Raw genomic sequence first — 12346 nt, 5'->3', positions numbered from 1 at the left:
CATTATGAAATTAAGCCACAAACCATTCAAATGCTTCCTAACTATCATTCACTTTCAAGTGAAGAACCTTACAAGCATTTGGATGAGTTTCTTGAAGTATGTTCCACCGTAAAAGACAAGACAAAGTATTGGTTTAACAATCTTAAGCCTTTTTCAATCACTTCTTGGGTAGAAATGCAACAAGAGTTCTTGAAGAAGTACTATTCGGTTTCAAAGACCAATGCCATGAGAACCTCAATTCGAGAATTTTCACATGGGGATGGAGAAACGTTTCATAAAGCATGGGAACGCTTCAATGAATTGCTTAGGAAGTGTCCACATCATGACATGCCCAAATGGCAATTAGTTCAATATTTCTTTGAGAGCTTATCGGACAACTATAAGGGTATGGTTGATGCTTCCATGGGTGGCTCATACATTGATAGGCATGAGGATGACGTGTGGCGTCTCTATGAGAGCATGAGTTAAAATTCTTTGCATAGAACATTATCATCCAAGAATGGTAGAAATTCACAAGGTAGGAAGAGTGTTGGCTTACATCAAGTCGACCATTCAAATGAAATAGCCGCCAAAATGAAGTCTTTATCTCAAAGGTTTGATCAATTTTTGATTAACCAAAACTCGGCGAACCAAGTATCTTCCTTCCCTAACCATTCTCATCGTGCATCAAATGAAACATGTATGACTTGTTCTAATGTTCTTCATTCTACTTCTCATTGTCCTCACGGACAAGTGCAAAATGAACCTAATGAACAAGTCAATGCAGCTTTTGTGAACCAATGGAACAATCCTTATGGTACTTATTATAATCCAAGTTGGAGGAATCATCTGAATTTCTCTTGGAAAAACCAAGGAGAGGCTTCAAACCCTTCCCAAGGCGGTTTTCAAGGGAAGTACATTCCACCTCCACTTCAAAACCAAGAATCCCAAGGTTATAGACCTTATCAATCACAAGGGAATCAATTTGCTAATTCTCATTTTCCCAACCAATCTTATTCCCAAGGAAATACTAGAAGTCCCGCCTTTGAAGAAAAAGTTTTAAATGCTTTGGGCACTTTAGAGGCTAACACTCAATTGCTTCATTCTCACTCTCAATCGATTGCGAAGCTAGAAACCCAAGTAGGGCAAATAGCAAGCACTCTCAATGCAAGAGAAAAGGGAAAAATGCCTATTAATGTCCCACCTAAGCAACAATGCGTTATGGAAACCCATTCCTCATCGGAAGGCTACACCATTGAACATGTTAATGCGGTGACTACCTTGCGGAGTGGTAGGATTATGGACAATCAAGTTGAAATGTCCAATGAAGATAGTGAACCGGGGCAACCTCAAGTTGTCACCCGTCCCGTTTCACATCCCATTCCTCCTTCATTGCATGTGCATGATCTTATGAATGAGAAATCTTCAAAATGTGATTTGAAAAGTGATTTTGAAAATGATTCATTGAAGAAAGTTTTGAAAAATGATATTAAAAAAGTTTTACTGAAAAATGATTTGAAACAAAGTGATTTAAAAACTTCTTGTGTTAAAGAGAGTTCAAAAGAAAATTCTGAAAAAGTGTTTGAACCAAAAGTTTCATTTCCGGATGCCTTAAAAGGATCTATTTCAAAAGACAAGCAAAAGGCAAAAACCAATGAAATTATAGAAATGTTTAGGCAAGTGAAAGTTAATCTTTCACTTCTGGATGCAATCAAGCAAATTCCGGCTTATGCCAAATTCTTAAAAGACTTGTGCACCCAAAAACGGAAGAACAAGAGCCAAGCACCAAGAAAAGTGGTTTTGACTGAGCAAGTAAGCTCAATTTTGCAACATAACACTCTTCCAAAGTTTAAGGACCCTGGTTCACCCACTACATCATGCATTATTGGTGATCATATCATTAATCAGGCGCTTCTTGACTTAGGAGCAAGTGTTAACCTTCTTCCATACTCGGTTTATGTCAAATTGGGCCTAGGTGAATTGAAACCGACGTCGGTAGTTTTGCAACTTGCCAACCGATCCATTAAGAAGCCTAGGGGTATAATTGAGGATGTTTTGATTAAAATTGATAAATTCTTCTTCCCGGTTCATTTTGTTGTCATTGACACGGAACCGGTCCCCAATCCTAAGAGCCAAATTCCCATTATCCTTGGCCGTCCTTTCTTGGCAACCGCTAATGCCAACATCAATTGTAGGACGGGGATAATGAAGATCTCATTTGGCCATATGAAGGTGAAGTTGAATATCTTTAATCCCACACCCAATTTATTTGACAAATATGAAGTAGAGGTTAATGTTGTAGATAAATGTCATGATCTTCAATGTCAAGGAAATGAACTTTTGTGTAAGACCAAAACTTCAAAGGGATCATCTTCAACATTGCATTCTCAAAGTCTTGTTTCAAATTCTTGCTTTGAAAGGGCATGGAAGCCCAAAGGTTGTGATTGCATAGACAAAGGATCAAAAGTTTTGTTTGAACTTAATCCAACAAGTTCTTCAAAGAACCATTTGTTAGGTGGAGTTCAAAGCATCTATCACCCCAACAAGGAGGGGATGTATTACAAGATCTTTGATCCGAGCTAAAAGAACCCAATGTCTTGCTAAAGACGTTAAAGACTAGCAAAAACATTTCGTAGGGTGTCAAAACCCTATTCCTCCCCTATTTCTATCTTTCATTTTGTTTCCTGCGAAGTCTAGATACTTGTTTTTGGTTTTCATATGCATTAAAAGGAACTTTGGTGAGGATTGCATGAGCTTTCATGTCATTATTGAGCATTCGGCATAGTTCGATCGATCTCAAACCTAAGTTCGATCGATCGAACTCCATTCTGCATCCAACAATTAGAAAAATTTTCGACCTGCAAAAACCTGCATCCAAATCACCTCTTTGTCCCATTGTTCGAACTAATTCTTAGATCGATCAGGAGACCTTCGATCGATCCAACTTCAAAGTTCGATCAATCTCATGATTCAACACTTAGAAAAATTTTGAGCCTGCATCAACCTGCATATTTCAGCTCTCTGTCTCATCGATCGAAACATTCCAAGATTGATCAGGAGACCTTCGATCAATCTAACTTCCAAGTTCGATCGATCTTCAAGTTCCAACACTTAGCCAAATTTCTGAGCCAAAAATCTACATATTTTTGTTCTCTGTATGATCGATCGAACTCTTGTTCTAATCAATCTCAGCTCTCCATTTCATTGTTTGACTTTATTTTGACTTTTCAAATTTCAAAAATCCAAAAATATTTTCATTTTACTTTACTTCTCAAAAATATTTCAAAATACGAAAAGATTTTGTTTTATTTTTTTTATTATTCAATTAAAAAATAAATAAATAAATAAATATAAAAATAAAAATCCAAAAATATTTTATTCTATTTTATTTTATTTTATTTTACAATTTTTAATTTTAGTTTTGCATTTTTTAAAATTTTAAAAATCCAAAAATACTTTGAGGAGAGTTCATCAAAGTTCGATCGATCTGAAGTCTCAGTTCGATCGATCGAACTCTGTCTGGAATGTTTTTAAAATAGACCTGGAAGGTCCCAAGATCGATCATTTAGATCGATCCAACCCTCCAAACCCTTGCTTCCCTCATCATTGCTGCATCCACTCTCCATCTTCCTCATCTCCGGCGAGATCTCCGGTGAGATCCAAGCTACACTCTCTCCCTCATCTCGGATTTCTCATCCAATCTTCGCATCCACTTCTCTCCCTTCGATTTGAGGTAAGATCCGAGTATCTCATATTCATTTAAGCTTCAATCTCATCTATACATACTCTATGTGTCAAATCCATGCCATTTTCATGATTGAATCTCCATTTTTGAAGCTTCGAAGCACTGAGTTTGCATGTTTATATATATGTGTATATGCTTAGTATGTATATATATGTGTTTGATCTATTTTGGGAGGATAGGCCATGATTGGGTGATGGGATTTGATGATGTGTTGTGTTGATGGGCCCACGAACACGTTCGTGTGGGCCCCGTGCTTCCAAAGTCACAGATCTGTGACTGTTTATATTCGTCGCACAGTTCTATCGATCGAACTTGTATCTCAGATCGATCTTGAAAGATCGATCAAACTCATGTCTTAGATCGATTGAAGTTATGAGATCGATCGAAGTTATTTTCGATCGATCCAACTTTTGTGATCGATCTCACTTCTTTTTCTGATCGATCGAACTTCACAGATCTCACACACACACTTCATTCTTCATATCTTATGTTCATACTATCTCATTTATGCCCAATGCCTGTGATATTCCACATTGGATGCATTTAATGCTTACATTGTTTAGCATGCTTCACATCCTGCCACTTGCATAGATTCATGTCATATCTATTTTGTCTATTTTACTTGACATACATGTTTCAATATTGTGCTTAAAATTTCTTATTCTGGCACTAACTCCCATTGCAAGTTTTTCTTTTTCTTTTTGCAGGCCATGGTTAAGAGGAAGACCGTTGCCAACAAGCAACACGAGCCTCAGTGCCATATCAGACCACGGACAGAGGAGCCAGCAGAGCCCTCTCATGCACAGCAAGAGCCAGCACAGGATACCCCACCTCAGTCACCATCTCACGAGGCTGAGGCTAAGGCTGATCATATTCCATCCACCTCTGCAGCTCCGCCTACATTTACACCATCACCATCTCCACCACGTGCTGGAGCTGAGCATTCACCCGTACCATCTCCACCATGCCAGCCAGCTCAACCAGCTCAGGAGCGTGATAGGCCCGTGCCTAGATATGCGCATATGGCGGTCGACCATGAGTCAGTGTTCAACACTGCCTTTTTCTCCAGATCGGTGCTGACCTGATCAGCTTACCACGATATCATTCAGAGGGGCCTGGCAGCTATTCTTGTCCCAGTCACAGAGCCAGTCTACCCGCAGCTGGTATGGTTATTCTACCAGAACCTCCGACCATCCTCGCGTACCACAGCAAAGCTTATCACTTCTGTAGATGGTCATCAGATCACTATCACAGTGGACTCACTAGCCCGCTCTTGCCACTGCCTACACCGCTATCCTCCAGAGCTTCAGGAGACATATTCGAGGCTATACAGGCCTTCATATGCCGATATGGCAGTATTTCTTACAGGTCACCATGCCGCTGGTGAGACCTTCGCCACCCGGATATTCCTTCCAGATGACCTGTGGTTTATCGATTCTGTGCTCTTCCGGAATATCTACATGGCAGGGCACAAGATTCAGAGGAGGGGAGATTATTTGACAGCCCTCTATGCCTTCTACACCGGGCACTAGGTATCTATTCCCACGCTCAGCTAGAGCGTGATGAGGAAGCTATATGATAAATATATTAGCAAGGAGACGCCTGGACGGGCTAAGTCTCTCCCATTCAGCCACCTCATCACCCAGATTCTTATAGACCAGCGCTACCCTATTCATCCTCGGGAGCACCCTGAGAGAGGTTTCTGTCACTTTCTGAAGAAGGACTGGACCAAGAGCTACAATGCCATTATTACTAGACTGCAGGACCACGCAGTAATGGCTGCAGAGGAGCTAGAGGCTGAGGAGGAGGCACAGGCAGCAGCAGCAGATCCCGCAGCGGACGACACACCAGTTGATCCAGCTGCCGAGCATATAGATATTGATTTAGAGCGCCTTGCAGACGACACAAAGCACTACTCTCCAGCTGGGTCGCCTATTCACGAGCAGGAGCAGACTCAGGAGCTTTCTTCTGATTCATCTATACCTGAGGCTCTAGATCTGACCCCCAGCTTTGGAGTACGTCTGTAGACTCTTGAGGATGCTGTTGTTGCCATACGAGCTGATCTTACAGCCCACAGAGCTGATTTGCTACCTTCCGCACGGATGTCGCGACTATGTTTCGAGATCTATCTAGAGATATCCGCGGAGCCTGTCCTGCCCTTCCTACCTCATCGTCCTGAGTTCCCAGTTCCTTCTATCTCATGATCCCTCTCTACTATTGATACTTTATTTTTGTCACTGTACAGTACTATTATTTTTGCAGCCGGCCTGTCGGCTTTGATATTTCTGTTGTACCTGCACTTTATTTGTTTTATATATTTGTTTTTATTGTGGATGTCATATGATTATATTCTCATATCTGTATGTTTGACTTCATCAAGTGCATCACAGTGACTTCAGTGAGAGAGTGCTACCCGATTTTCAGGACCACCCTTATACCTCTCTCATCTTTTTATCTGTTTATCCCATTTACACTTGCATGTCCACTGTGCACTGATTATCCCATTTTGTTATCTGATGAGTTTATCTAAGTGCCAATTTTTAGGACCATAATTCATCCCAAGTTTGGGGGGGCCATGCCACCCACTTCGGAAACTTCAGTCCCGATCATTCTATGCCTTAGTTGCACTGGTATACTTTTTCCTTTGTTCTCTTTGCAAATTGAGGACATTGTGCCATTTAAGTTTGGGGGGAATGGTGCTTTGCAGTGTTAGTTTTAAATTTCAAGATTTTGAGCATGACTTGTGTATTTGAGGAATATTTCTATAATTAGTCCATATCTAGCTATGATTTTGATCTTTTGAGGACTATATTGCTTAAAATTTAAAAATTGCTTGGCTTGAGAGTCCAATACTCTTTGTATGCCTTGTGGAAGCCATTTAGGAGTAAATTTCTCGAAAGATTGATATCTTGCTTACACTTGTGGTCCACATCATCTTGATTTTGTGATTACTTTGAGATTCATTCTAAGATTCTACACTAGCACAGGCGCACACTAGCATTCATTTGTGGGGTACATGCTTTGTTAATTATTGAATTGGTTATATCCCAATTGGGCTAGTAGTGCATTGAAAGCTTTCATTCTTGATAAAGGTGGATAACAACCCCTTTTCACTAAGTAGCCGGGATTCTAGCCTCATCAAGCACTGAACTTCTCGCGCCAAAAGGTGGAGGGCCCAAACTCTAGGTTAATAATTGAACTTACTTACCCAAAAAAAAAAAAGGAGCAAAAGCAAAAACAATAAAAAAGTGAGGACTTCTCCCAAAAGGTGAGAAGTGGGAAATGATTAGATGGGGATTGTCTTGATTTGTAGCCTAGTTTATTTGAGCTTGTAAGTTCGTAGAGGTGTTTAAACGCCTAATGCCCTAAAGCCGTCTGGTTTGGGAGTCATTGACCTAACGCTCGACCTCATGAATTGCTAAAAAATTTAATAGATCAACACATTGCACCATACTTCCATCTTTGATCCTAAAAAAAAAAAAAAAAAAAAAAAAAAAAAAAAAAAAAAAAAAAAAAAAAAAAAAAAAAATCGAGTGAAAAGAATAAGCGCACCTAGATGAATGAAGCTTTAATAAAAGGTCCACTTTTTGTCTTGATGATCGGTACTAGATTTGTGTGCTAGTTTGAGGGTAAGGATGTGATTAATTCTTTAGTTGGCTAAGATAGCAACACATTTGATGCCGGTCCACTCAAAAAGGATTCTAGAGTTGTTTTGATTTGCATGATCATTATCTTCACATGGTATGAACCATCTACCTAACATAAATTAACTTAAAGGTGTAGCGTGGTCCATCTTCTTTAAGTATAATCTATACAAATTCTCAATTAACATGCCATTAAAACCATTATACAATCTCATCTTCATTCCCACTATAGAGATGTAAGTAGCATAGTCATGAAGAAACAATTTCTAAGACAAGATAAGAGTCTCAACAAGATTATATATAGAATGAAGCACAAATACATCAAAGTGTAATCTCTAGATTATACAACTTGTCACAAATACGTAAAGTTCCCCAAATTTAGATATAATCAAGACATAATTACTTGGCAAGGGTTACATCAACTACCTAGGAAGGGAGCTAGCCTCTCATATGTAAGGTGTAAGCCTCCATTGACGATAAAGACTCCATCTCCACAAGCTCAGAATTCTGTCCCATTCTTCTTCCTTTCACTTTCTTAATATTTCTCTCTCTATCTTTTACCAAGTCAAAACTTAAAGATAAATAATAATAGGTGATTGATATATAAACTGAAAATACCCTATCAAGAGAGCATATTTTGTGGACTTTGAACTCTAAAATAGTTGGAGACATCCCTTAAATTAAGGAAAAAAACTTTGACCAAAAGATATTGTGACAGCTCAGCATTTTGGCAGAATTTAGTATGTTATTCTTCTATATTTTCGACCTATCAATTGTCCAAATTAGACTTTCCTCTCAGCATAGAAAATATAGTGCTATGAGTAAGATTTTTAAATCATTAAACCATTTAGCAATTGGATTTATAACTAGAGAGATATGGTCAAAATAGCACAGGGGTGCAAAGTTGAGTTCTGCCAGCCTGGCAGCATGTTGGTGTCATCTTTCTCTCTATTTTTGACATCTGAAATGTAGGAATTAGACTTCCATTAAAACATACCAAACATATATCTATGAGTTCTCTTTCCACATAATGAAACGGTTCATCATTTGGAGTTTAGACTAGAGAGTTATGGCCTTTTTACCGAAGGTGCGCAGGGCTGATGACATGTGCGCGCGTGAGACAAGGCCCTTGTCGAGACGCAAGAACTCGCGTCGGGACGCCAAAATGGCCAGATGCTGGAATTTCATAATTGCCAAATAGAGGCCGTGATGAGCTCGGAAAAATGTGTAATTACAAACTTAAGCTCCATAAGGCCCTATACACCCAGAATGACCATTGGAACGTAATTCGGAGCCTTCCCGTGAAAGTGCTATTTTTATGGTCCAAAATTAATGGTCTTTATTGAATTTTGAGGCTTAACACCTGAAAATAAGAAAAACACAAAAACGCATATATGGTATACAACATCGATACAAAAATGCACTAAGATATGCAATTTCGAGTGATTGAATATGAAATATTCTGCGCTTATCAGCATTTCTACGTATCATGGTTGTATACATAGCTAGTTCTCCAAGTTAACTGCAATTGAGCATGTTTATGAGATTTGTGGTGAATTTAATTCCCTAACCTTCTCTTCATAAGTTTCATTTCATTCGAATTCATTTTATTTTATGTTTTTTTTTATGCAATTCCAGTTCATAGCTTAAACATTCAAATCAATCAAACAGTCATCTCTTTTATCAACCTAAAAGTTATTTTATAACTTTGGTTGCCATAAACTACCAATCCTTGAAATTCAACAAACTCCTTCTAATAGCCCTATTTTACAATGATTTGTGCTATTGCAAGTGGTGATTTTAATTGGTAAACAAATCACACGCATCAGTTTGGCATGATTCAGCTGATCCTCCTACATTCGAGCAAAGTGGATGGTATTCCGTAGAGACTGGGGTTCGAACATCTTGACTGGATTGGATATATCAGCCTACAATCCGCCCAAAAAAGTGCCTATCAAAGCCTTTTACCGTCAGCCCTCCACGCGATTAGCGAGACATTCAAACTCTCATTGATACTCTCACACGATTCCCTTTTGTTCGTTGTGCGATAGAGCCTCATCAAAGTCTTCACAATCTGTGGGTCCAAAATGAACCAACAGGTTCTGCTTCAAGTTCAACCAAATGAAGGTTTTGGCATCCTCTACATAAACCTTCTTCAGCCACTACCTCCACTAGTTGGCCTTACCTTCAAGATAAAAAGCACTTAATGTCATTTTATGTTCCTTCGGCATTTGTTGAAGCTCAAAATACTAAGGCACATGATCCAGCCATATAATGGGTTCCTCCCTAGAAAAACAACGAAAATCTATCTTCGACGGATGAACGTAAGCACCGACGTAAGAACCGTCTTCCCGGCAATCTCAACGATGACCATACCATGATGAATGGTTGGTCTCCTTGGATTCCTTATCGAAATGCTAGAAAGATTCCCCTAAATTCCTAGATGAGCCCTCCAACTTTTCTATCCCAAAACGTTTAAAGCCCTCCTTGATAAAGCTTGCAATGCTCTACTTCAAAGAGTGTTCCAACTCCTGGAATTGTTTCGCACTCCCTTAGAAAGCTTCTAAATGGAATACTTGACGTCCTGCATATCACGCTTGAGCTTCTCAATTCGGTCCTTCTGGGTCGACATGCTCTAATACCAATTGATAGGTACTACAAGGAAAATAAGTTTTTTTTAAATAAAAAAAAACTGTGGTAGAAGACCCTTTCTACCACCGTTAATGAAAAACCGTGGTAGAAAGTATATTCTTCTACCACGGTTTTAAAATAACCGAGATAAAAAATATACTTTCTATTATAGTTATTTTAAAATTATGGAAAAAAGTAAATTATTTTTAATATAATTTAGGTGGGTTTATTCTAGCTAATTTAATTTAAAAAAATGAAAAATTATATACAATTCACACAGAACATATCTATCTGTATTTTGTACACGGCGCGACTCAGACAGAAAATTTCTCTTTCCATCAAAAACCCTCTCTCTCTCCTAGGATGATGAAGCACTACTGCCTCATTTGTAAGGAGAAAAATCGTCTCCATTCGCTTCTCACTAGAACCGGTCCAGTGGTGGGCTCCGCGGTGATGTGGCAAAGCAGGTAAAATACTGAAGAACTGTAGTTTTGTTTATACCTGCTTTTACCATTTCTCTACCCTTTCTGTACGCCCTTCCCTTTCTATATTTCATTTTCAACTTAAAATTCCCCCTAAAACCAAAATTAAGATTGGAGCCAAAATTGATCTGATATATATATATAAAGATATATGCCTCTGATATATGCCTCTGCTCTGCTCTGATATATAAACCAAAAACACAGAATCGAAGCCTCTGCTCTGTAAACCAACACATAAAATCGAAGCCTCTGCTGTGTAAACCAATACATAAAAATGAAGATTTATGAAGAGAAGGTCAAGGATTTAGGCACATAAAGATTTTTGAAGAGAATGACCCTGTTCAGAAGCTCGGTTCAGAAAAATCACCATACATTCCGGCGAGAAGTTGAACTCCCGATCATCCCTTCCGACGAGAAGCTGAAGCTGCGATAATCCATTTCGGCAAGAAGGTGAAGGATTCCGACAAGGCGTGCTTGTTCTGCTCCTTCTCTGTCTCGAACAAGTAAAAGATCTCAACTAAGCAGAATCAGTTGCCACGGGAATGATGAACGGAATCTGACCCACAACCCCTGAATCCCTCCCGACTTACCAAAGCTCCACATTTTCTTCTCCTTGCGGTCGCCGGAACTTGAATTATCCACTCTTTCCTTCTCTTTCTTCATATCAACAATCCTCTAAACCACCTGGTTGCTTTCCCCATCTTCTCTCTAAAAAAAACCTCTGTACAGAAAAGTCTAGAGAGAGAAATACAATATATCCTACAAACAGAAGAGAGAGAAGAATCAAGATTACCACACTAGTGGTGAAACAAATGTCCAAGAGGTACTTATGCTCTCCACACACGTTGCAAACAGAGATGTGATAAGAACAAAACACAACACGGTGTGGTAGAAAAGATTAACAAAGAGCATCAAATCTTAAAATAATAGAGAAAGAAAGAGAAAGATTGAATTTTTTTTTTTTTTAATTTTTGAAACAAAAATTCTGACACAACCTCGTGAAGAACTGCATTACAAGACAAAAAAGGTGTCACAGAAAGAAATAGATTTGAAAAATAATTAAATCTAAAAAAAGAGATTTAAACCTCTCTCAAGTCCCAACCAATGGAACAAACAAGAATTTATAGACAAAATATCAGCAAAAGTGATATGGGTTTTAGAAAGAGAGTAATCATCACAGTGAAAACTCATAAAGAACACCTAGAAAAAGCACAATCATTTTCCTATCTCTTGCCAAGGCAAGTCTTCAATAGATATACTCGGTTTCATCTTCTGTTCTCTTTTTCTTCAGACCCAAAATTTTTAATCAAAGTTCGCCACAGGAATTACAATCCACAGGACTTGTTCATTATATTATTATAATTATTATTAAGCTAAAATCAGCAATGAAATCTTCAATATAAATCAAAGTTCGCCACAGAAATGGAGGAAATCATCGGACCTAATCTTCAACATAAATCAAAGTTCACCACAATAATGGAGGAAATCAATTTCCAATCCATAGGACCTGTTCATTATATTATAATAATTATAATAAACCCTAAATCGACGGTCCTTTAGGTCATATTAAGTCCAAACACAAGACAAGTCTCAAAAAGATTGAAAAAATCAAGGTTTTGTGATACAAATCTGGGGATCTAGCCAAACACCGTACAACCACTTCTTCTTCTTCTTCAAGGAAAGCTGCAACTACCGGCCAGAAACAAAAGACGGTAGCCATTGACCAACGAACCGAGTCGCGCGAAGCTAGAAACACCTGCACTGATGTATGAACCAAAAGACGACTGGTGATGAAGCTAGGGACACAACACAGGGCGACGACAGCAAGGAAACTCCGGCGATAGCAAAGAATGAGGTCGCGGCAT

The 12346-nt window shown here is 38.8% G+C and overlaps 1 pseudogene; it reads right to left on the bottom strand.

Annotated features, from left to right (window-relative positions):
• Window positions 1-230: 230 nt before the first annotated feature.
• Window positions 231-329, bottom strand: LOC132305786 (small nucleolar RNA R71; annotated as a pseudogene).
• Window positions 330-12346: the final 12017 nt, after the last annotated feature.

This window comes from Cornus florida, unplaced genomic scaffold (genome assembly GCF_030987335.1).
Source record: "Cornus florida cultivar Cherokee Brave unplaced genomic scaffold, ASM3098733v1 CherokeeBrave_3.0.0_Hap2_Chr04, whole genome shotgun sequence".
Taxonomy (NCBI): domain Eukaryota; kingdom Viridiplantae; phylum Streptophyta; class Magnoliopsida; order Cornales; family Cornaceae; genus Cornus; species Cornus florida.
This window is presented reverse-complemented; position numbering and strand designations above follow the sequence as displayed.